General features: G+C 39.3%; 1 pseudogene; it reads left to right on the forward strand.

The window, feature by feature from the left end:
- Positions 1 to 1,950: 1,950 nt before the first annotated feature.
- LOC147359449 (glycoprotein-N-acetylgalactosamine 3-beta-galactosyltransferase 1-like) lies at positions 1,951 to 26,224 on the forward strand (annotated as a pseudogene).

Consider the following 26,224-nt stretch of genomic DNA (forward strand, 5'->3'; position numbering starts at 1 on the left):
TAAAATTTAAAACATTTTAGCAATAACACATCCATGTGTAAGTCCAAACTCTCCAGAATCAGACATCATCTCTAAGTCATCCATAAACCTCATCATGTACTGCTGTCTTTCTTTCATTAATATACAGAGAGCATCTACTGTTCAGAACACATACTTTTTATATGCTTTGAAGTCATGCCTTTATTATTCTGCCTAATTATATTCCATCCTTCAAGGACAAGCTCAAGAAACACCTACCCAGAAATGGAGATTCCCTCAAGCATGATTATTCTCTAGCATCTGCCTCTAATCTCCCATTGCATGTTTGCCCATCTTTATTATAACACTTGTTTATCTGTTTACATAATCGTCTGCTCCCCAGCACAATAACCAGACATCAAGTTCTATGAGAGTAGAGATTTCTTCTAATTCACCTTCATATCCCCAGAGTCTACATGCGTGTGGTACATTATGTGTTAATGACTTAAGAATGCTGTTTACTGGGAGTTCTGTTCTTTCTGAAATTTCATGGAGACTACTTGGGAGAAGTTCTTAGAATATACACCTATCTTAATATTTAGAAAATAGAGTGGATAACAAGTGCATGAATACCTGCAAGGATAGCCAGTAGCAATGCATGAATAGTAAGTTACCAAGTACAAGACAGAATCTGTGTAGAACATGAGCTGTTAAAGTATACGTAAGGAAAATTAGAGAGGCAGTATGGCCAGTGAGGCTAAGAACATTCAACCTGAAGTCAGTTGAATACTTTGTTTGAACTGTGGCTTTGCCACTCACCAGCAGAGCTAAGCTTTAACCTAAATTTCAGTTTCTTCTCCTGTAAAATCCTTTGGGGACTGTCTTGGTCCATTTTGGCTTCTATAATAAAATATCACAGGTTGGGTGATTTATGAACAACAGAAATATATTTCTTAGAGGTCTGGAGGCTGGAAGACTGACTAGGATTCTGGCATGGTTGGGTGATGGCTCTCTTCCAGATTACACACTGTTTGTATCCTTGCGGCAGAAAGGGCTAGAGAGCTTCGGAGGGGGATCTCTTGTTTAAAAGCACTACTCCCATCCATCAGGATTCCACCTTCATGACCAATCACTTCCCAAAGGCCCCACCTCTTAACACCATCACATCGGGTGTTAGGATTCCAGTGTGTGAATTTGGTGGGGGATGAGGGATATGGGACAGAAACATCCAGACAATAGCAAAGGGTGACTGATAAGATAAATATCCTATGGAGTGCTTGTCCAAGTGCCTGGCACATGCTACATGCTAAATTATAGGTATTAGTGTTATTATTCCTTTCATGTATAATTTTATTTTCCATCATATTTCTGTTCTTTTGTGTTTTCAAAAATGCATATCTGAGGCTTAAATTACTAAATATATCCATGATCACTCCTTTAAAAACATAATCTAAAATATTTTGAATGATGAGAACCTTTAAATTTTAGTGACATATAAACACCATCTCATATATTAATTTGGGATAGAGATGAGCAAGAACAATGGGCTAGACCAAAACTCTGATGGTCTATAGTAGCTTTTGTAAATGGGGGCACATTTTGCCCTGTTTTTTTAATCTGGAAAATAGAGATAAGAAATCCAAATCTAACTACAGATAGATTATAAGGAATAGCAAGTAGGAAAATAATAACAAAGCACTTAGTATTCTTCAAAGTGTTGCAAGGTAATATCATATTTGAACTGTGGTTTTTCCACAAAAGAAATAGTAAAAAAAAAAAATTAATCAATAAACTAAGGGCATAGTTCATTGAGTTTAAAAATGGGCCTGAAAATATGATCTGAGACACACTGCAAATTAATCTTAAGTGCCACCCTTTTGTGAATACTGCCCAGTGCCTTGAGTAAATAATTAACACAGTGGCATTAATGCCATCGGGAGGTGGCAGCAGAGACAGATATGAAATCAGGTAGCAACTGCATCGTGGTCCAATATGGGGACCAGTGGCACAGTGGTAAAGAACCTGCCCGCCAACGCGGGAGATGAAGGAGGTGCAGATTCCATCCCTGGGTCAGGAGATCGCCTGGAGAAGGAAATGGCAACCTGCTCCAGTATTCTGGCCTGGAAAATTCCACGGACAGAGGAGCCTGGCGGGCTACATTCCATGGGGTTGCAAAAGAGTTGGAAATGACTGAGCACACACGTACACACACACACACACACACAGTGGCCCTGGACACACACAGCATCAGGTTATCAGGTGTTCTGCAAACTAAGGATGATTAGCTTCTTCCAACTGCATCAGAGTTGTTGTTAGGATTGAAAAGCATAGTAACAGATTTTTATACACCTGTCTGCTTTGTAGAGAAAGCAATGAAAACAGGATAAGATGAAGGGTTATGAATAGCTAATAGAAACTCCCTGAGAAGTTACAGTGAGAGGAACTTAAATGGAAGCTAAAAAAACAAATAACATTCAGTAGTTTAGTTATGTGGTGCTGGACTTAGTCACTGAAGAGGAGACATTCATAAATGCTTATGAGGTGACCCTGGAGGCTGGAGGAAGGCTCCGTCTACCAACCAAGTCCCAAGGCTGGAGTCATGGTAGAAGCAACACGTCATCATGGAAAGAGCAAGAGCTAGAAGGCAGGTGTGCCTGGCTAGGAATCCTGCTTTGGGGAATTACTGTGATCTGTCTGTCCTTGATGAGTCTCAACATCTCTGTAAGTAAAATGAGGATAATAATATTTATCTTATGGAAGGCTGTGAGGACAAAAGGAGATAATGCCTGTTTAGTGATTAACCTACAGTCACACTCTAAATAAGGCTAGTGTTAATCCCTTGGAACTGGGTAGACTCAGTGACCTGTTCTTTTCCTCATTCACCTTCATTCTTGCAGGAAACTGCATAGATCAAGCTTCTGTAGATGAGTTCATCATTCTCATTTATCATCAACAACATATTCCCTGTCTATTTTGTCACAAAAAAAGAGATATGTTAAATGTCTGAGAACTTAAAATTGATAGAACAATGTATTGTAAATCTATTGACCTAATCCCTGACCGTGTAGACATCATCAGTTTTACACTTGTGACTTTTACCACTTTTCAGTTACTCTCTCTTACTGATAAAGTGTTCTGGAAATAATGGAAGAAAGGGAACCTCCCCTGCCTTTTTCTTTTAAGCTCTCCGTTTCAAATCTGAAAACTGCTGTTCTATATTCTTTGCAGGGTACATTGTGGGATTACTTTTTGGGCATGTATTGGAATGTATTTATGATAATATTAGGAATGCCACTCAAAAACACTATTCTTTAACTTGGGTAGCAGAGTTTTACTTAATTTATATAACTTTGAAAAACATGCTCATTTTCAAATTGAGATTTGTGTGAAGATAACCATATATGTTAAAAAAAACTAGAAAGAATCTAGTAACTTTCAGGGTTTACTATTTTGCATATATAAAGTCTTGGAATAAGAATATACTTTGGGGGACTTCCCTGGCAGTTCAGTGGTTAAGACTTTGCCTTCCAATGTAAGATGTTCGGGTTCCATCCCTGGGAGCTAAGATCCCACATGCTTCAGGACCAAAAAAAAAAAAAAACCCATAAAACAGAAACAATATTTTAGTAAATTCAATAAAGATTTTTAAAATGGTCCATATCAAAAAATCTTTTAAAGTTTTAATGTATTTTAAACTTTATTTTCAATTATTTTATGAAGCTTAAAGCAGAATGCTTAGTTTACACAAAGCTGTAGTTTGGGGAAACACTAGACTTCCCTTCTGTATGACGCTTGGCTTTGTGACCACTAAGCACCTTTGTCCTGTCTAGTGCTGCAGCATCCCCAGTGTGTTTCTCCTTTTTGAGGTACGATTTTTCATAAAGACTGAAGAAGTCATGCAGGGTGGTGGAAATGTCAGTTGAACTGGACAGCCTTCTGCAAGATTGGCATGAAATGATGCCTGAGGCTAACCAACAGGACTCTCTCTCCTGTGATTTGTAAACATGATTAAAATAATGCCTATACAAAACAGAAAAAAAAAAAAAAAACTAATTGGGGCCAATTCATCTGTCAGCACCCAGGTTTGGTAAATCCAGTGACTTATATCACTTAAGACCCAGAGTCTTTCTGATTTATCTCTTCCTTCACAGACTCATCTTTTTGAGCATCCTCCTTGCTTGGTCTCAAGATGTCTACTCAGTTCCAGGTCTCACAAGACAATGTGATTCTGTAGAGTGGAGATTATATGGCTCAGCTGGACCACTCACCTCTGCCTATTAAGCTTGGTCATGTGGCTCAATAAATGCACACCAACTATAATTGTATTGCTCTAGATTTTCAAATACTCTGATTTATTTTTCAAATCTCTGGAAATATCCTAAGTACAATATTCTACCAATTTGCAATGCCTTTTGAAGTTGTTCTTCAAAAGAATACTTTTCAGTGACTCTTTTGGTAGCAGTTTTAGAGGGAAGAGAAAAATATCTTTTCTCCACTGCTCAGAAATCCCACATGTCTGTCTTATTTTACGTTTATCTCTATACAGAATCCCCTCCAGCTTGAGCAGCTGTAACTAAAATTGCCTATTTGATGCTGCAGTGGGGTTTTGCTTTTTCACTCTCTCGTGCCCACTTATGTCTAAGATATAAGGATCTTCATTAAGTGTTTGAGGAATTAGGAATTAAAAATAGATTGAATGAGGAAAGGCAATTATTACAATATAAGCACTAGAGAGTGCTTACTGTAAACATCAATGTGGACATGATTTCTGCAAAAGAGAAGGACATGTATAACTAAGATTTAGAAAAACGAGCGACTGCGGTATTAAAGCTGCATTAAAAATACCACTATCTTGGGGTTCATAAGATTTGGCTCAGAGGGTTATGAGAATCCCTCAGGCACACATTCTTAACAATGAACAATTGACATTTTTCTTGTGGGTCTCTCATTTTTTTTTTTTTTTTTTTGCTTGTTACAAATTCATTCCATCAACACTAGTCCTGGTAAGAATACAAAGGTAGAAACTGTCTCTACTCTTGGTGTGCAGTATAGTAGAAAGCATATCAAATTTATAGGTGTATAGGATTGCTGCTGCTAAGTCGCTTCAGTCGTGTCCGACTCTGTGTGATCCCATAGACGGCAGCCCACCAGGCTCCCCTGTCCCTGGGATTCTCCAGGCAAGAACACTGGAGTGGGTTGCCTTTTCCTTCTCCAATGCATGAAAGTGAAAAGTGAAAGTGAAGTCGCTCAGTCGTGCCCAACTCTTAGCGACCCCATGGACTGGAGCCTACCGGGCTCCTCCGTCCATGGGATTTTCCAGGCAAGAGTGCTGGAGTGGGGTGCCATCATCTTCTCCGATAGGATTAGAGGAAACTAAATTTATTTTTCAGTCAAGCATGTTCATTTTATCAATGCAAAGATGGAAGTTTGGAGAGATCCAGCTAACCCATACTATTTTAATAGCACGTTGACCATTTATTCTGTGTTGTCTTATTTAATGGATCCAACAATTCTATGAAATAAGAGTCCCAATTTATGGATCAGGGAACTGAAATTCAGCAAGCTTAAGTAACTAGTCCAAGGTCACACAGCTGTGCTTCTCATTAGCTATGGGATGATCTCTGTTGACTCCCAGATGAGCGTTCATTCCACAGCACTGGCAGCCAGTGCCCAGACTTCTGGAACAGCCTAAGTGGAGAATCTGGAAGCCAGGTTTCAGGCAGAGAAGTTTTAGGTGGCTTTTGTGTGCAGGATGTGAAGTATGAGTCTATTCATTTAACAGCTTTCGTAAGTATGCTTAACTGTTTATAAATGCAAACAAATGAAAAATAGAAAATTATGAAACTGTATCTGATTAAATAAACTGCTTTACACTAGACCACTAATTTCATTCTAAGCAGCTGATATTCCTACTGTAGCATAACCAAGTTGTATGAGGAGGAGGTCAGGGATACCACAATTAATAACTCCAATGCTATTTATTGTTTTTTCTTTCTGTCCAAATGATGTTGAGAGTACAGAGTGTCCTTATGAAGTCATGAAAGACAAACAGGGTTCCTGCAGAAAGAGCCAGATTGTGCCGGAAAGAATGCCTGCCATCAGTTGTCATCTTGACAACAGATTCTGGTTAATACATTACATGTCTGCAATGAGTTCAGCAGAAAGCCTCTGTAGCTTTCCATGCTCAAAGCAAGGACTATGCATTAATTCTTTTACACATGCATTTACTCAATGTGTCATCATGATGGAACTCATATGATTAGCAGGTTGCAATTATGGCAGGAAATATGGGAAGAGTTCTAAGTATTCCCTTTCAAAGAAGCAGAGTTAAAATGTGTTTGGTAACATAATTGCAGTAGATTGGACTAAATTAGCTCCTCCTCTTTCTAGAGGTAAAAGCTTCATTTTTCTATATCATTTCATATAATTAGTCTTCTAGCCAGAAATGTTTTAGTTTTGTTCAACATTCTCTCATTTACTGTCTTTTTTCCCAGGGGAGTATTCCCTAGCATCTTAATAACTACAATAGAGTGGCCATGCTCTGCTTAATGGGCATGAGCTTTAGAGAATAATTTCATTTCTGAATACTTAACACGTTTCACAATTAAGAAAGTGTTTAAGTTCAAAGTCTTATTTTTAAAAAGTCATTTTCTTAACCATAACATAGCCATCTGATTTAGTAATCCAAATTGTCTTTTCTTCTAATTTAGGATTCAAAGACATTAATTTATTCCTATTTCTTCATGACCTTGAGATAATCCAAAATGTGAAATGCTATTTGATTACCAGCACAGAAAACTACTCTATGTGTATGTATGCTTTTGCACATGTGTATAGACCTATAAAAATAGTAAATACAGTATAAGGTAAAATATACCCTGCAGATACAGTAATCTGTATCTATGTCTATACACACATATACATATATAGTGCTTTGTCTGATGGTTGTCAACTGTCCATATCACATATTGAATTATGCCAGTTATAAGATAGCTATGTGTACTATATTACATATAGTATAGTCTCTATATCTAGACCTACTATGATTATATAATACATATTATAATGTATATAGACATGTATTCATGTATATAGTGTCAGTCACTCAGTCATGTCCGACTCTCTGCAACCCCATGGACTGTAGTCCACTAAGACTCCTCTGTCCATTGGATTTTCCAGGCAAGAATATTGGAATGCGCTGCCCTGCCCTCCTCCCGATCTTTCTGATTCAGGTTTCAAACCCACGTCTCCTGTGTCTCCTGTACTGACAGACAGATTCTTTACCACTGTGCCACCTGGGAAGCATGCACACATTTTCTGGGTGGATAGAAGCATTTCCCACTAGAACCCAAACAACTGCCAACGTGACTAAAGCATTGAAAGAAATAACCACCAGGTTTGGACTCCCAGGATTCCCACAACACGATAATGGTCCAGCATTTGGGTCTCAAGTGACAAAGGGGATAATGAGATCCCATGTGACCAGGGCACACAGACCACATCAGGACACACTTTCGTACAGGCTGGAGACTTAGAGAGCTGCACTTTGAGGAAACATCTGCAGGTGACCACGTTTCTCTTGCTGATATGTGCGCCATGCATCCTGTGTTGTCTCAGGTCCTTTGTTTCCAAAAGTTAGACAAATGGGGGTCTCTCAGAGCTACAAACACGTAGGGTTGAAGCCTGGGAACAACCAAACACACGTAAGGTGGCTGGGGGCCGTTTCACTCCTCTCCCTGGGGTCAGAATGATGCCCACATCCCCAGGAAGTAGTCACAGATGCCAGCCCTGTGCCCTCAGTGTCCTTCAAGAATGAGGAGCCAGACAAAAGGCAGAGGAGACACACGCCACCAGCCTACCCCATGAACAGATCCCAAGAAACGAAAACAGAATCTGGGCAATAAAATCAAGACTAACCTTTCTCTTTCTCTTTTGGGCTTTGTCTAGTTTCATTTGCTCAGAGTGTGCTGTGTGCAGAGGCCTCGCACCTGGCCCTTCAGACCAGAGTTCCTGGTGCCAAATGGTGGCACCAACACCTCAGCCCAGCTGTAGAGACACCATGATTCAAGACGTCAGTGGTGCTTCATGAGAACTGCCCCCAGCACGAGGTCCCTCCAAACCAGCCCTGCCCACAGCCAGGGTGGTTGGGGAGCGGGGAGTGTGTGCCCCAGAGCTTGAACTGGCACCTCTCCATTCTGTGATCAAAACCTAAAGCCTTCCTCTACTTCTCAATGGAATTTGGTCTTGTTCTATTGGCTCAAATGCTCCTAGTCAAAAGGACCCATTCAGGAGGGTAGGTAACCCTTCCACAACTGTTACATCTGCCTTTCTAGCATACATGTCAACAGGGTACAGGCTTTTTAGGATGCCTGCAGAAGCAGAATTTGATTGCTTTCCAAATATAAGAGCAGCTTGTGTTGAATTTTTTAAATGATTTAAATATTTTCTTGTATACAGTTTAAGCTGTCATTGTGATGAACCTAAATAGTACGATTAAATAAAAAGCCACATCTATGGTTTAAATTTCCAACTATAGTCTTCAAATGCATGCTGTCGCTCTTGAAGCTTTCTGACTACCATGAAGGGTCTCTACTGGTCCTTATGGCTTAGATCTTGGAAATGCTGCCTGAACTAGCAGATTCTTATACAATAATCCTAACGAAAAATCCAGTGAGGCCCATTTTGTAAAGAAAAAAAAAAGCACTGATTCAGTTAAGCAGTAAGATATCCCTGGAGGATTTCCTCTAACACCCTCAGAAATGGCTTCTATTTGTTCTACAATATAAATACTGTGTAGTTAGAACTTGTCACATCTTACATCAATAGCTGTGTCTGTGGACCACACAGTGCATTTCTTATACCAAGTTCAATACCTATAAGCTAGTACTTCTCCTTTATAATGTGCTAATAATTGCCCAAGTGTCTTCTATCATATACAGATTATAGGATAATTTGGACTTTACAAATAGAATCATTATGTATATTATGTTATGCTTATTTCAATCCACTTTGCATCTTGCAATTTGCATTTGCTTTATTTCCTTCTCTATAACCTAATTTGAAATAGATAGCAAATTAGACCAGAGAAGGTACAGCCTATGGAATTGGCAACAGGCAGCCCATTTTTCTGCTGGGATTAAGTTCCTCACTGTCACTCCCACTTCTCTTGTACCTCTACCAGTCACTTCCTCTGTTGCATCAAACACCACCAACACAGGGCTGTTGGTCATAGCAGACATTTATTGAAGACTGTAACAAAAGATGGCAGAACAGCACATGATGAATGAGAATTTATCTTGAACATTAGACATCATGATCTTTAACCATCTTCTTGACAGAGAATTTATCATTGGTCATCTCTTCTTCTGTCACCATTCTAATTGCCCTCATTCAGCATCTCTCTGATTTCATGTTTATAACAGAACTGTATTGAACAGGTCTTTGCAAACACAATTGAATAACTACACTGAAATATATTGTCTCTGCCAATTTTATTTCGTACTATATTCTCCCTCCAGTCAACATACGGGAATAAACATTTTTTAAGTGAAATTAAATGTTTTGTCTGTGTAATTCATTTACTTCATAGTTTCAATTCAGGAATACAAATATGAAAGGATTATATTTTCTCCAATAACTCCTTCCCTAATTCTTCTGTGTTACATCCCTATTTCAATTTCCTTAGTACACGATACCTAGAGTCTGGACCAACTTTAACTGTTAAAACTTGATTGTCAAATCACCATCTTATATTGCTCCCTGGCCAAGCCAACCACACTTGTGGCTTGTGGCTTGAGGGTTTTCTCCTCTTCCCACACTTCCTTCCCCAGGCTCTGCCACCTAAGCAAGGGGCAGGATGGAGCCGTGGAACACATCTGAGTGAGACTGAAGCTGGAGGGAGGGTAGAGGTAATCTTGCTCTCACTCCTCTCTGATCTCCCTGAGGGTCTGTGGACGTGATGGTGTCCACAATTATCCACTTTGCTCACATGCATCAACAAAACCAGCATGCCTTTCTTATTAATCTGAAATCATTTCAGTCTATGGGAGTTAGGTCACTGTTTGCCGAAGTTAAAGCATTGAGAGTAGGCTATGACTGCTAAATGTCAGTGAAAGCATTGCTATGTTCCAAAGAAAACAGCTTTCATAATGTTCAGTGCAATATGTTGCTGTGGCTTTTGAAAGGAAATGCAAATGTACAAGTGGGATTCTTGATGGAGCAAGCATATGTATCATAAGGTCATTCTAGAATAACAGTATGTAGAACAAATAGTACACCTGTAAACTTCATTAAGACTGTCAATTACCCTGCAGTGAGGTTAATTCTTGTATTTAATGGATACGCCCTTACTGTTACAGCAATAGTTGAGAAACGTCAATGAAGAGGTAATGGGACATGAAGAATTTTAGTGACATTTGCAGTGTTTCAAAAGACTATAAAAGGGAACCACTAAGTACGTTGATGGGCATGTCACACTGTTTTCCTTAACACAATGGCAATGTACGACTTCAAGCAGTTTGATACAATAGTTAAGAATATATCATGAAATTAAATGGTCACTGATGAATATTTAGCCCAAGGGCCTTGCAGGAACAGAGTTTATAATACAATTATGCAGCACTACCTTCTGAAATATTATAGAGGAAAAAAAAAGAGTTATTGAATTGCCATACGAACTTGCCTCTGTAACTCATTTGACAAGAATCACATACTTAATGGCAGAGCTAAAACATTTCTCTTTACACAGAGGAAGTTCACTGCACATTTGATTTGTAGTTTGACTGGTGTGTCAGTCTTAGGACATCCACCAGAGACTAGATCTCCTATGCTGAAGGAGAAAGGCTGAGAATGAGAATAAACAGAATGATGGGGAAACCAAACGAACTATGTAGGGAAAGATGGAAAAAGGAATTGGCTGAAGCCTAAACGGCCAGCTTGAACCATAAAGTAACCTGGAACAGACAAGTCATTCATTTGGATAATAAAACAAAGACAGGAGGAGGGCCTGGGACTTTCTGACTTTAAGGAGCTGTGACATCACATCTAGACTGTCTTATTAATGGATTTCTTGTACACAAGAGACTATCCTGAAAGCCATGGTTTTAGGGTTTCTCCGTGATACACAAGACAACCTACTATGAACCAATTCATCCACATTTTAATTTAGAACTCATGAGCATGGCAATTGGGAACATAAAAATACACCAGGTAGTCAGCTTCTGTTCTCAAAAAGTTTTCTACATAATGAGAAACATAAACAATTTAATAAATAATGATCCAATGTGAAAGTATTATAAGGGACTTCTCTTAGAATTCTGGCTACATAAAGCAAGAGTGTTAAACCCAAGGATGAACAATGGTCTCCAGAGGAAAACATAATAGGTTTATAAGTTTAAGAACTTATAAACTTACAATTTTAAGACCTAGAGGGAGTGGGATGGGAGGGGAAGGGAGGCTCAAAAAGAAGGTATGTATATATACCTGTGCCTGTGTGTGCTGAATCACCTTAGTTGTGTATGACTCTTTACATCCCTATGGACTGTAACCCACCAAGCCCCTCTGGCCAGGGGATTCTCCAGGCAAGAATACTGGAGGGGGCTGCCATGCCCTCCTCCTGGGGACCGTCCTGACCCAGGGATTGAACCTGCACTGTGTCTCCTGCATTGGCAGGCCAGGTTCTTTACCACTGGTGCCACCTGGAAGCCCTATACATATATACAATTAAGACTGGTTCAAGTTGTACAACAGAAACCAACACAGCATTGTGATTACCCCCAATAAAGAAAAAAAGAACTGTGTTTAAGAACCAAGAGGATATAGCCTTAATATTTCCTATTTAATATTGATATTCACATATGAGGGTGTTTATGACAAACCACAGTTAAGAAAAGCAATGTTTTTCCTATCTCCTGTGATGAATTTGTATTGATTTGCCCATTTCCATCCCACACTCTTTTTCCAGATTCTTTTACCTATAGTTATACTTGTGATTGCATGTGATCATGAATCAGAATGTGAATCACTGTCCTTAAAAGGTGATCTTGAAGAGAAATGCTCTAAATAAAACTGAGCTATATAGACCAGAGCAACTGTGACAAGCCTTCTTGATGGAGATCCTTCTAAGGTACCTTGAAGTTAATCTTCCTGAGCAAATATAGATAAATGTGTTTCTCAAATATAAGACACTTTTATGATCCATGTGTATTATTTAACTCAGAGCCAGTACTGACTCAAAAACATGCTTCAAGGAATGGTACATATGCTTCTGGAAAAAATCCCCTTAAAAAAAGTATACTGCTAGGAGAAAAAAAAAAAAAGGTGCTAAGAAGTCTCCGAAGAAAAAAACTACATTCCTAAACAGACTTTAGGAACAAAATTCTATTTGTTTGAGCTGTTTAAGATGATTTAGCCCTGTTCCCAGAACAATGTGCAGTGGTGTAATAGCATCATTTCTTAATGGGGCATCTCATGTTTTATCTTGTACAAATAATTAATCATTTAATTGTTGTCCAATAATTACACAATTAACAGAGAAAAGCTGTGTTTGAAACATTAGAGGGCATTGTGAGTCTGAGAACAGTCTGCTGTACTTCCTAGCAGCATGGGAGAGCAAAAGCCTGAGTAGCGACTTGTGCTTCAACATTAACTGAGATACTGCGGCAGGACGTGCAGTTATTTTTCCTGCTTATGGTTTTAATTTTACATTTGAAGACAATAGAAACAATCAGGTGGCAAATTCTATCTCAGTATAAAAGGCAGAATTCCAGGTCCCCAAAATCAATGACTGTCAATCAGAACGTAGACACTGGGTGATCTGATGAATAATTTAAGACTGATTTGTTAACTGTGCAGAAGTGAAGTTAGCTGTGCAGGGAGACACATTGTCAATTGCCAGCAATTTACCATGTTTTTGAAAACCACAGGCAGCAATTTACAGAAAAGATTAGTCCAGTTACTGTACACGCGTGACATTTTCTTGATTTAAGATGTCAGTCTAGAAAGCTGTTCACTGACAACTGGAGTTTTGGAATGAGGTTATAAAGTTTATGAAGAATTGCTTTTACCTGAGAGCGGCTGTATTTCTGCCCTGAGGGACCCCTGAATGCACACCTCCTGCTGGGATTAAACGTGCATATGCAAATGAGCGCTGTCAGAAAGGGCGACGCACCTGCCCTGGGACCATTAAGCATCTTTGCATCACTCAGTGCTCTAGTGCACTTGTCCCTGAGACAGCATGGTGATGGGCTTTGTTTCTTTGAGCTGATACTGTTTTGAAGAAAACAATACAAATGCACTTTGTGTAGCTTAAGCCATTTCAATAGATATAATTTATCCTGCACCAGAATTCTTATTTTTAAAAGTTGCTTTTCAAAAGAATATGGTATGAGCAAAATAGAAAATTCCTCCCTGGATACCACAACAATAATCACTGTAGGCAAGATCCACCAATGAACAATAAAATTAATGGGAAAGCCTTAGGGAGAAACAGGTTATCTGCATCAGAGAAGGCAATGGCACCCCACTCCAGTACTCTTGTCTGGAGAATCCCATGGACAGAGGAACCTGGTAGACTGCAGTCCATGGGGTCGCTAAGAGTCGGACATGACTGAGCGACTTCACTTTCACTTTTCACTTTCATGCATTGGAGAAGGAAATGGCAACCCACTCCAGTGTTCTTGCCTGGAGAATCCCAGGGACGGGGGAGCCTGGTGGGCTGCCGTCTATGGGGTCACACAGAGTCGGACACGACTGAAGTGATTAGCATAGCATAGCATAGGTTATCTGCATAGCTTCAGAGTGTTTACCTCCAAACACTTGCTTGGGTCTTAACCCATATTTTTTATGTTGCCTTCACTAAAGGAGGGGCTTCCTTGGTGGTTCAGATGGTAAAGAATCTGCCTGCAATGCAGGAGACCCAGGTTCAATCCCTGCATTGGGAAGATCGCCTGGAGGAGGAAATGGCAACCCACTCCAGTGTTCTTGACTAGAGAACTCCATGGACAGAGGAGCCTGGTGGGCTACAGTCTGTAGAGTCACAAAGAGTCGGAAATGACGAACTAAGCCAGTAACATTTTCACTTTTATTTTTTCCACTGAAGGAGGTGAAACTTAATTTTCTTTCCTTTTGTATGAACTACAGTTAGTGACGTTCCACCAAAAAACAGAATATGAAAAGGGGAAAATGGAAACTTTCCTATGGAGAAACCCTATCAGACAGAACCCTACCCAAACGACCCAGGTTAGTGTCATCAAAGACAAGCCATGTTGGTATCATGGGCCTCCTGATATGGAGTAATGTTTCTTCACTTCTGTGACATCCTTCCCCCAGATTCATAATCCTAGTCTAATAATGAGGTCAATGGAGTTCTGCCAAGAGAGTGCACTGGTTGTAGCAAACACCGTCTTCCAACAACACAAGAGAAGACTCTACACATGGACATCACCAGATGGTCAATGCCGAAACCAGATCAATTATATTCTTTGCAGCCAAAGATGGAGAAGCTCTATACAGTCAGCAAAAACAAGACTGGGAGCTGACTGTGGCTCAGATCATGAACTCCTTATTGCCAAATTCAGACTTAAATTGAAGAAAGTAGGGAAAACCACTAGACCATTCAAGTGACCTAAATCAAATCCCTAATGATTATACAGTAGAACTGAGAAATAGATTTAAGGGACTACATCTGATAGACAGAGTTCCTGATGAACTATGGACGGAGGTTTGTGATATTGTACAGGAGACAGGAAGCACCCCATCCACAAGAAAAAGAAATGCAAAAAAGAAAAATGGCTGTCTGAGAAGGCCTTACAAATAGCTGTGAAAAGAAGAGAAGCAAAAAGCAAAGGAGAAAAGGACAGATATAAGCATCTGAATGCAGAGTTCCAAAGAATAGCAAGGAGAGATAAAAAAGCCTTCTTCAGCAATCAATGCAAAGAAATAGAGGAAAACAATATAATGGGAAAGAGTAGAGATCTCTTCAAGAGTATTAGAGATACCAAGGGAATATTACATGCAAAGATGGGCTCAATAAAGGACAGAAATGGTATGGACCTGACAGAAGCATAAGATTTTAAGAAGAGGTGGCAAGAATACACAGAAGAACTGTATAAAAAGGATCTTCACGACCCAGATAATCATGATGGTGTGATCACTCACACTCACCTAGAGCCAGATTCCTGGAATGTGAAGTCAAGTGGGCCTTAGGAAGCATCACTATGAACAAAGCTTGTGGAGGTGATGGAATTCCAGTGGAGCTATTTCAAATCCTAAAAGATGATGCTGTAAAAGTGCTGCACTCACTATGCCAGAAAATTTGAAAAACTCAGCAGTGGCCACAGGACTGGAAAAGGTCAGTTTTCATTCCAATCCCAAAGAAAGGCAATGCCAAAAAATGCTCAAACTACCGCACAATTGCACTTATCTCACACGCTAGTAAAGTAATGCTCAAAATTCTCCAAGCCAGGCTTCAGCAATGTGTGAACTGTGAACTTCCAGATGTTCAAGTTGGTTTTAGAAAAGGCAGAGGAACCAGAAATCAAATTGCCAACATCTGCTGAATCACGGAAAAAGCAAGAGAGTTCCAGAAAAACATCTATTTCTGCTTTATTGACTATGCCAATGCCTTTGACTGTGTGGATCACAATAAACTGTGAAAAATTCTGAAGGAAATGGAAATACCAGACCACCTGACCTGCCTCTTGAGAAACCTCTATGCAGGTCAGGAAGCAACAGTTAGAACTTCACATGGAACAACAGACTGGTCCAAATAGGAAAAGGAGTACTTCAAGGCTGTATATTGTCACCCTGCTTATTTAACTTATATGCAGAGTACATCATGAGAAACGCTAGGCTGGAGGAAGCATAAGCTGGAATCAAGATTGCCAGGAGAAATATCAATAACCTCAGATACACAGATAACACTACCATTATGGCAGAAAGTGAAGTAGGACTAAAGAACCTCTTGATGAAAGTGAAAGAGGAGAGTGAAAATGTTGGCTTAAAGCTCAACATTCAGAAAAATAAGATCATGGCATCTGGTCCCATCACTTCATGGGAAATAGATGGGGAAACAGTGGAAACAGTGTCAGACTTTATTTTTCTGGGCTCCAAAATCACTGCAGATGGTGATCGCAGCCATGAAATTAAAAGACGCTTACTCCTTGGAAGGAAAGTTATGACCAACCTAGACAGCATATTAAAAAGCAGAGACATTACTTTGCCAACAAAGGTCTGTCTAGTCAAGGCTATGGCTTTTCCAGTGATCATGTATGGATGTGAGAGTTGGACTATAAAGAAAGCTGAGCACTGTTGATGCTTTTGAACTGTGGTGTTGGAGAAGACTCTTGAGAGTCCCTTAGACTGCAAGGACATCCAAGTAGTCCATCCTAAAGGAGATCAGTCCTGGGCGTCCATTGGAAGGACTGATGTTGAAGCTGAAACTCCAATACTTCGGCCACCTGATGGGAAATGCTGACTCATTTGAAAAGACCCTGATGCTGGGAAAGATTGAGGGCAGAAGGAGAGGGGGATTACAGAGGATGAGATGGTTGGATGGCATCACCGACTCAGTGGACATGGGTTTGGGTAGACTCCAGCAGTTGGTGATGGACTGGGAGGCCTGGTGTGCTATGGTTCATGGGGTCGCAAAGAGTCAGATATGACTGAGTGACTGAAATGACCTAAATTACGAGGAAACATCAGAAAAACCCAATGAAGGACATTCTACAAAATACTTCATGTTTTGAAAAGATGCTCAACATCACTTATTATCAGAGAAATGCAAATCAAAAACACAATGAGGTACCATTTCACACCAGTCAGAACGGCTGTGATCCAAAAGTCTATAAGCAATAAATGCTGGAGAGGGTGTGGAGAAAAGGGAACCCTCTTACACTGTTGGTGGGAATGGAAACTAGTACAGCCACTATGGAGAAGAGTGTGGATATTCCTTAAAAAACTCGAAATAGAACTGCCATACGACGCAGCAATCCCACTGCTGGGCATACACACTGAGGAAACCAGAATTGAAAGAGACAAGTGTACCCCAATGTTCATCGCAGCACTGTTTATAATAGCCAGGACATGGAAGCAACCTAGATGTCCATCAGCAGATGAATGGATAAGAAAGCTATGGTACATATACACAATGGAGTATTACGCAGCCATTAAAAAGAATACATTTGAATCAGTTCTAATGAGGTGGATGAAACTTGAGCCTATTATACAGAGTGAAGAAAGCCAGAAAGAAAAACACCAGTACAGTATACTAACGCATATATATGGAATTTAGAAAGATGGTAACAACAACCCTGTATGTGTGACAGCAAAAGAGACACAGATGTATAGAACCGGTCTTTTGAACTCTGTGGGAGAGGGCGAGGGTGGGATGATTTGGGAGAATGGCATTGAAACATGTATAATGTCATATGTGAAATGAATCACCAGTCCAGTTTTGATGCATGATACAGGATGCTCAGGGCTGGTGCACTGGGATGACCCAGAGGGATGGTACGGGGAGGGAGGTGGGAGGGGGGTTCAGGATGGGGAACACGTGTACACCCGTGGCAGATTCATGTTGATGTATGGCAAAACCAATACAATATTGTAAAGTAATTAGCCTCCAATTAACATAAATAAATTTATATTAAAAAAAATACTTCATGTTTTTCAAAAGTCTCTATGGCAGGTTCATAAAATATCAGGTAAAGATTTTAAAACTGTTACTAAATAAAACGTAATACCCTAGGTTGGATCCTGGAATACACAAAAAAATTAAAACAGATATTAGTGGAAAAATTGTTGAAACACATTCTAAATTTATTCTCCAGGCTTATATTAAGTTATTAAATTCTTCAGTATTTCCCAGAAGTTTAAACCTGTAAACTAGGGTTCTTATTATAATTTCTACACTGAAACTGCATATGCCAACTGTCATTATTTAAAATACCAGTTGAAGTTTTGTTTTCTATGAGAAACAAGTCAATCAATATGTTCTTCCTGTTTAGCAAGGAACTATATCTGAACACTTATACTTACAGATTCTTCTGTCTTACACTATTTACTATTCAAATCTGATACTTTGCTTCCTCTAAATTTTTCTCAAAAGGGGAAAGAAAGAAGATTGTTTTAAAAAATTACTTTTTTATCTTTGACCTTGATTTTCAAGAGTTAAATGTAAAATGGTAGATGTGATGATTAAAGTTAACCACTGAAGTGGTTTGTGACTAGAAACTATTATTCAACAATCATCCTGAGTCTACTCAGGGTTTTTATTTAATTTGTGATTTCAAAAGACACAATTCTTTGTTTCAACAATCATCAGAGATGACATTACACTGTACAAGATGAATTACACACCCAGGTAAGTGGACAGGCAAGATGCATATGAATTGGCTGATGATATTTTATTTACTTTTAAAACACTATTTTGAAGACGGACAAATTCAACTCTGAGGTTCTTCATCAGCTGGTCTTTCAGATAATGCTCCTTTTCTCGGACACAATACTCTTTATCTTAAAAACAAGCCATAATATAAACTTTTTAAATGTACATTTGTTTTATAGTCTTTGCATTTATATACGTGTTTGTGCATATGTGTACAGTTTAATATATTACTAGCATTTTTAATGAAATTCCTATTACTGATGAACTAGCGTCCCCCCATAGCCTCAGCATTGTGAAGTGCTGCGTCAAGGCCTACAATGACACTCGGCTTCCTTACGAGTACAGCAAAGTTTTAAAGCCCTTTGTTCTCTTCAGTTCTGCAAGTTTGAAAATATATTCTATTAGATTGAAGCAGAGTTTGAAGAGCAAAGCGTGCACGAATACAATTTTGGTGCAAAGTTCTTAATTAGGAGATAGGATTTAAATGGCCCTGAAGGATTTTGACAGAGAGAATAAATTCATGCCCTTATTGGAATGGAAATTCTACTCAAATTTAATTAAAACACGTCCCCGTCAGTTTTTTTCCTATCCGAGGGGAAATGTCCCATTTCTATCTCATCCTTCAATGGGAAGCCAAGGACCTGAGCAGAGTGGCCCTCGGCCACAGGAGGGATCAAGGTGGCTCCTGAAGGATTCTCAGATGATTCATACCAAGGATGCCAAGTTTAGGGCAGGAGCGGGAATCGGCAACCTGTCCCTGCTAATTCCAAATTCTCACTCTACCTTCTAATAGCTGGATGTCTGAGCAAGTTATCTAACTTCCCTGGACTTCTGTTTCTGCGTCTGTAAAAATTAGTTCAAACCTCTCAGGACTGCAGTGGACACTCCTCGAAGGATAAAGTTTATTATGTAACACATCTTTGTTGTTCTTATTTTATAATATTTGAGAAATTAAAAATAAAGTCATTTCTGAGGATATGCATCCCTACTCATCTTATTCTCCATGTAATTGCCTCGTCGATGATGCCTTCTATGTTTCTACTACCAATTTCATTTCTCATCGTTTCAGAGAAATGAACTTCCTAATCAATGCTAGACTTCTATTTTGAAAACCTCACATTTTTGGATGGAGTTTCCGAGTGTGAAAAAGTCAAATTACATCTGTAGTCCTGACTTTTCCCTGAATTTCCATGTTTCTTGCAATGAGAAGAATAATAGTGCCTGAATTCCTTGTCATCAATGCAAACTAAGTAGGCAACTGCACCATCTCTAGCTTTGCTATTTTCCGTCCGCCTTCTGCCTTTAGACAATTTGAACGAGCTGTGAGTTCTTTGGGAACAGGGACTGCTGCTTGCATCTCTGTTCATACAACCTGAGCAGAGTGGTAGGTGGTCAGTAAATCGTTGTCAAGTAAGGGAGTGAATGAACAATTGAAGAATGAAGAGCTTTTCTAGTTGAAAAGGATAAGGACAACGGAAACAGACGGGAAACAAAACTAATAATAAAACGTATTACCAATCGTTCCCTCTTTAGCTAAAAATATTGTTTGGGGCTGGGGAATTGTGATGGAGAATGCCAAGTTTTCAATTCTGTTAATAATTAACTTACCTCTAGTACCCATTTCTCAATCTGTGAAATAGTTATTCTCCAAATATTTTATATCATCACAAGGGCTTCTTGAGATAACCTCAAGAAGTAGAAATAAAGGGTTTACCTATTTCAAAAATTTCAGACTCAAATAAGCTAGCAAAACAGGATGCAGAATAGAGCTTTGTATCTGTCTTATGGTGCCGTGGCCTCTTTTGTTCCTATTCACCTTCAAAATTGCCAGCTGAGACATTTAAATACTAAATACTATTTAAATACTGATGCAGTTCTAGAAGATAACATGCTTAGACAGTAAAAAGTCCTTGTTGAGTATATAGTGTTTGCTCCAGACCTAGAACTAAAACATGAAAGTCCCTGTCTAGATAGACCTTGTACCACCCACAGCCCACCGCTGTATACCATGCTGAAGATGAATTTATGTATTTCTAATATTTATAGTTTAAAGCAATTATATAATATCTATATAGCGCTGAATCATTTCCAACATACTTCAGTTCAGTTCAGTTCAGTCGCTCAGTTGTGTCTGACTCTTTGCGACCCCATGAATTGCAGCACGTCAGGCCCCCCTGTCCATCACCAACTCCTGGAGTTCACCCAAACTCATGTCCATCCAGTCGGTGATGCCATCCAGCCATCTCATTCTCTGTCGTTCCCTTCTCCTCCTGCCCCCAACCCCTCCCAGCATCAGAGTCTTTTCCAATGAGTCAACTCTTCGCATGAGGTGGCCAAAGTACTGGAGTTTCAGCTTTAGCATCATTCCTTCCAAAGAACACCCAGGGCTGATCTCCTTTAGAATGGACTGGTTGGATGTCCTTGCAGTCCAAGGGACTCTCAAGAGTCTTCTCCAACACCACAGTTCAAAAGCATCAATTCTTTGGCTGAAGATGAATTTATGTATTTCTAATATTTATAGTTTAAAGCAATTATATAATATCTATATAGCACTGAATCATTTCCAACATAATTAGACTTTAGTAATCTTTATTTTTTGAAAAAATACAACATTTAAATATTCTCACATCTTACGAACTTGCAATTCATTTTATAACCTTACAAATCACCATCATTAATTTCTACTCAAGATATGATAAATTTCAAGTTCAGCAACACATAAAATGGAAACAATGCATGTGCCCACAACACAGCAAAGAGGCACAAAACCAAGATCAACAAGTACAATGACAGCTAAAAACGTTTTGAAAAGGGCAAGAGTATATGAAACCTACTCCATTTCAATTATGAAATTAAAAGCCCAGAGGACCATGATCAAACACAGTGATGATCATTAACACCAAGAGACAGGGGTCCAGAAGAATGCAGTGTATCTCCTGAGGATGTTTGTGTCTGGTCTATGTGAGTGACAGCCCCCTGGCTTGCAGGCACTCCACCCCAAGTGCTTCAATCACTCACATGCTGTAAAACTCATTCTTAAAAACTTCTTAAGAGGATCCATTTTCCCTGTATTATTGTCAAATCCACATTCAAAACAGAAAGCAGAAAAACTTTGAAATATGTAATGGCAATTGCATTCACATCTCAGGGGTGTTATTTCTTACAATGGGTAGTAATATGTTCTACCTTGCCATCTTCAAAGTCTTTAAAATGCCATCTCCTGTCATTCTGAAGGAGATATTCTAAAATAATCTGAAAAAGAAAGTCTATCCCCATAAGTTTTCTAAAATTCTGGGCACTTGCTATCAGAAAAAATTACTTTAAATGAGGTTGTTGTATTGATATTGCTCTTGGTTTTTAGGCATATTTAAGTCATTATTGTGTGTCAGTCACCATACTAGGCTTGGGGAAAAGTGGCCCCACTCCTATACACGAAGGAGAAGGACAATTAACCCCTCTGTTTAAGAGCTCTAGTAAAGGTGGCAATGGTGACCATAACAAGGATCCTTCTTAACTGGGGTTAAAGGAGATCCAGGAGGGCTTCCTGGATGAAGTGACATCTAGCTTAAGATCAGAAGGATGAGAAATCAACAAAATGAAGAGGAAAGAGAAGACCATTTCAAGCAGAGAAAACAACTTATGGTAGGACTTAGAGGTAAGAAAGATCATGGGACTGTTTGAGTGTTTTGTTTTGTTGTTTTATTGAGCCATGCGGCAGATAGGATCAGAATTTCCCAACTAGTGATGGAATCTGTACCCACTGCTGTGAAAGCTCAAAGTCTTAACCCCTTGACTGCCAGGGAAGTCTCTCTGGTCCAAGATCTGCTTCTCCTTCCTCCTCCCTGTTAGTATCTGTGATTTCACCTTTCAGGTTTGGGTGTTGTTAACACCTCAACTGCTGCTGGATTCCTTGTGCTGATGGGAACATCTGTGGTTCTGTAAACCCCGCTACACCCTGGTAATTATTTCCTTTGTAAATTAAAAGTTTCCTTAAAATATTCTAACCTGTGGGTGCCATCTCTTTCCCCTTAGGGTCGATCCTGACTGATCCAAATGTCAAACTTTTATATCCTAATGTTTAAAAAGGAACTTAGACTCACAGACATAGAAAAACAGACTTGTGGTTACTAAGGGGTAAGGCAAATATTTTTTTTTAACAAAAGGAACTTAAAGCACAACATTCTCATTAAAGAGGTTAGCTTGTTATATTGTTTTGTGGAGTTTTTGCTTTGTATTTTTTTTTTTTCTATCTTGCCTAGAAAATCCCATGGACAGAGGATCCTGAAGGGCTACAGTCCATGGAGTCACAAAGAATGGATGTATGATCCCCTGGAGAAGGGAAAGGCTACCCAATCCAGTATTCTGGCCTGGAGAATTCCATGGACTGCATAGGTTATGGGGTCGCAAAGAGTTGGACGTGACTGAGCGACTTTCACTTTCACTTTGGTGACTAAAAAGGAAAAAAAAAGCATTTTTACTTATTTTTAAAATTTATTTTATTCAAATATAGTTGATTTACAATGTTGTATTTATTTCTGCTTACAGCACAGTGACTCAGTTATACATTATATTTGTATATATATATAAAATGTTTATTTTTTTCATATTCTTTTCCATTATGGTTTATGTGTTGTTTTGTTTGTAAGGCAGTATTTGAGACAGCCAAATCCTTCAAAATGGCAGACCTAGACCCTGGTGGCTCAGATGGTAAAGAGTCAGGCTGCAGTGCGGGAGACCTGGGTTTGATCCCTGGTTTGGGGAGATCCCCTGGAGAAAGAATGCAACTCGCTACAGTGTTCTTGCCTGGAAAATCTCATGGATGGAGGAGCCTGGCAGGCTGCAGTCTATGTGGTTACAAACAGTTGGACACAACTGAGCAACTTCACTTTAGACAACTGGAAACTATACATTGTTTATCTGCCATTCTATTTGTCTGAATATCATCCATCCATCCCAAAGTTATGTTTGAGATTTCTAGGGCTCTTTGTAAAGTTAAGTGAATCAGATGTTTCACTCATAAAGTCAATGGAAAGGAAAACCATAGGGCAATTATCTTTCATTACTGTTGAAAACTAAGTAATGGCTGCACACTGATTTTAAATATCAATTCACCTTTTATTCTGAATAGCTTTTGTTACATTTTTTTTTCCCCAAAGTACTTCCTGAGAAATTAATATGTATCTGTAAGGGCATTGTTCTACATCATTCATACCACCTAGCATGCCGCGAGGTAAAGAGCAAGTGATTAATAACTGCTGGCTGATTAATCTGTTCACATAATTAATTGTTTGTGCAATTGACAGTTCTATAGTTATGTATGCAGGCAGGTCATCTTTACCTTTATTAACTCTGAAAAATGTGACCTTTTTGCATTGCCTCATTAGATAGATTAAAATAACACTCAGTGAGGGACTATGTGGTAAATACCACTTATAGGAAAGGTCTTTCTTCACCCTTTTCCCACCCTCATAATCAATTCACGCATTTAAATATCTGAAGACTTAGAAATGATTTTCTGAGACTTAATCCAAAAATATCAGTTTAGATAGGAATGAAAGGTTGCTGGTGCAAGCTATGTGCTATGCCGAGATTTGTGTCCTCTGGAGGAGAGGGATTCGATCCGGGGATCAGAGACGAGGCCTGACCACTTGGAGCTTTTGTGCAGCAAAGTTTTATTAAAGTATAATAGAGACAGTGGAAGCTTCTGACACAGACATCAGAAGGGGACAGAAAGAGTGCCTGCTTGCTAGTCTTTAGCAAGGCATTTTATGTCTGTTAGCAAGCTGCTACTCAGATAAGAGACCCACCTCAAGGCTAAGAAAGTTTCCCCAAGCCCCTCTCCCGAAGTCTGTATTTTTGAGACAGGATGGCACCAGGTGTGTCATCCCTTGGCCATAAAACAATTGACATGGACACTGGTTTGTTGAGCCGTTATCAGCCCAAGGTTTGAGGAAAGAAACAGAGTTAGTCTTAGGTAGAATCATTTTTAAGAAAGGCAGATTCCAAAGCAAATACACTTTCATTAACATAGCTTAAGAAAACATTTCCATAAGAAAAACGGTATTGGTTAGCTCAAGGCAGAAGCAGGTGTAGCCAACACAGAATTAAAAGAAGGGCCTTTTGATTTTGTGTAGAAAAGGAAAAAACATCTGCCACTTGCAGTTTATTTCCGCCTGCCACTTGGGGACCTCTGGCCTTCCTACCTGTTACCCTCTCAGGAGATATGTTTCAAACTAAAAAGTCCTTATTAAGCTGACAAGAGTTTTTCTGAACATACAACTGTAAAGTTAATTTATGTGTTTCTAATATTTATTAAAAATCATTGTAATATCCATTCTTTTGTTGTTGTTGTTCAATCTGCTAATTTTGGGGAAAGTTTTTAATGCAACAAAACCTAAATGAGGTATTCCACCTGTAACTGGCATATAGGAACATGGGAAAGACCCTCACTCCTAAAAATACAACCACAAGTCACTAGGCAAACAATCTATACAGTGGAACCTTGCTGTGTAGCCATCCTGTGCATAACAGTTCACATCTGCTAATCTCAAACTCCCAGTCCTCCCCGCCCCCAACCTCCTCCCCTTGGAAACCACAAGTCTGTTCTCTCACTTTTGTAGATAGACTCGTTTGTGCCATAGTTCAGATTGCACGTATAGGTCATATCATTTGGTATTTGTCTTTCTGACTTACTTCACTTATGAAAATCCATGTTGTTGCAAATGACATTGTTTTGTTCTTTTTAACTGTAATATCCATTCTTAACAGACTTATCTGTATTGTTAAGTTGAATACTTTGGAAAACTATTCTAATTTTTTAAATTATCATTTATGACCTGAGCCCATATGGCATTTAATAATCCTAAAAATTGTCATCAGCAATAGGATTCAACAGATGATAAGCTTGACAGCTTTTGGAGTTGTTACAGAGCAACAAATGTAGTGGAAATAACGTACATGCTCATGTAAAGTAACAGACATCCCCGCATACATGCGCCCACACACAAAAGGAACTTTAAAAATAATGCCATAGGGCGGAGCCCCTGAAGCTCCCTGGACCACTGCGCCTGGTGGTCCAGCCTCCTCGTCCTCACTCCCACCCTCTCTTCCTAGCAGTGGGAAGCCCACCAGAGATGCCAGAAATATGCTTACAAAAATGGCAGCATTCTTGGCTGCATTGTTTAACCTCCCTCTCTGGATCAGCAATCAGATTTGTGTGTGTGTGTGTGTTTTCTCAGTATTTAATATTTTGTTGGAAAAACAAGGTGACTGACATCCAGCCTAATATTCTGAATTCCCCTTCTCCAGGGGATCTTCCCAACCCAGGGAGTGAACCCAGGTCTTCCACACTGTAGGCAGATTCTTTACCATCTGAGACACCAGGGAAGCCCCAATATTCTGAATAATTATCTTCATTCTAGACATTCAGATAATACTGAGCAGAACTACCTAGAAGGGCAGATGAAGTCAAAACCAGGTGCTAGCCATCATAAATAACGAGACCACAAATGCTGTTGAAAACCTTTATAAGAAGGTGAAAATTCTTTACTGGGTTATGACAGGACCTTAAAATCTAGAGAAAAGGGCCAAATACATCAGAACAACATGAACTCAACCTTGTAATAAAGCGATGTTTATGAGCTCAGAAGAAAATAAAGACTTCCTTACTGTGGGATTAAACACCAAAGAAGGGAGAGACCAACTACACTGAAAACAGTTAAATCCTCTCAGGATGTTCATGACAATTATCTGGAGTGTGCAGGTCAGTTTATGAAAGCAGGTGATGACACATAAGTCACACTAGACAGCTTGAGATGGCTGCTTGTAAACTATGACCCTGAAGACCCCATTTACTTGGGAGAAGATTTAAGAATGATGTAA

The sequence above is a fragment of the Bos grunniens genome, chromosome 14 (assembly GCF_055505025.1).
Source record: "Bos grunniens cultivar Pamir isolate PY7600 chromosome 14, Bosgru_T2T1.0, whole genome shotgun sequence".
Classification (NCBI taxonomy): domain Eukaryota; kingdom Metazoa; phylum Chordata; class Mammalia; order Artiodactyla; family Bovidae; genus Bos; species Bos grunniens.